Source organism: Acyrthosiphon pisum, chromosome A2 (assembly GCF_005508785.2).
Source record: "Acyrthosiphon pisum isolate AL4f chromosome A2, pea_aphid_22Mar2018_4r6ur, whole genome shotgun sequence".
In the NCBI taxonomy this organism is placed as follows: Eukaryota; Metazoa; Arthropoda; class Insecta; order Hemiptera; family Aphididae; genus Acyrthosiphon; species Acyrthosiphon pisum.
The window spans coordinates 18,157,152-18,158,289 of record NC_042495.1 but is presented as its reverse complement, the minus strand read 5'-3'; positions in this window follow the sequence as shown (position 1 = coordinate 18,158,289).

The following is a 1,138-nucleotide window of genomic DNA, read 5'->3' as shown; positions in this document are numbered from 1 at the left end:
GAATCAAAAAACTTGAAAATTAACCCATAGACCATAAGTCATTTCATAGTAGAAGTTCAAAAGTAATGAACATATAAAAATTAAAGGCACACATTTTTTTATAAGCATTTAATTCAAATGTTGATGAAATCCATCATAATCACGAACATTATAAAATTATTTTGTATTTAAAAAAGTATATAAAGTTCAGTTTTTATAGCTAAGAACTAAAAGTTCAAAACAAGGTTAAAATCTTAATAAAATACTTAAAGTACCTACATTTTATATAGACCTGATATCATAATGTCTAAAATATTTTACATTTTGGAGAGTCTGCATAGTACCTACCTAATAACTTATGATTATAGCAAAATTACATTAAAAATACAACATCTAGGACGTTACCAAATATGTATGTGATTTTTATTTATTAGATTTACCGAATTCGTTACCAAATGTATTCATTTATTTTTTTCCATTATTTAGTTGTGTTTTGTTACTTTTGTATGTATTATGATTTTTTTTCCTTTTATTTTAGTATGTTTGGGTTTTTATATAAAAAATTGTATATTATATTAGCACTATTATTGGCGTATTATAAAACCGGACTCAATAAGAAGAATAATATGATTTCTAATATTTACTACGATAACCATAGGTGGTCTTAGGATTTGAAATTTGAAAGGAATTTAGTTTCGTATACATTTTAAACATAATTTAACGAGCCCATGGTTGATGGATCTTTCACTGATCAATTATTTATCTAAAAGCTATTTTTGAAAAAATCTGGCTTATCAAATCTATCCTAAGTGCACCTATAATTTTATAATTAATTTTAATTAATGCAATCTAAACTACGACCTGCAGCCACATCTTAATTGGTTGACTGAATATCACTTCACGCGTGAAACTTAGCACGGTAAGTACCCACTGTGTTGGCAGCTATTTTAAGTCGAGGAAAAATAATTCAATTAATTTTAAACATTACTTTAATTTAAACACTAAAAAAAGTTAAATTCTTATTGGAAACAATTAACTGTCGAAATATTACAATATAAATAAACTGATTCTATTCGATTAAACAGTGTATATAGGCACAATCGTCGTCAACAATAAACAATACTAGCCACATACAGTATATTATCAATGTTATATGCGA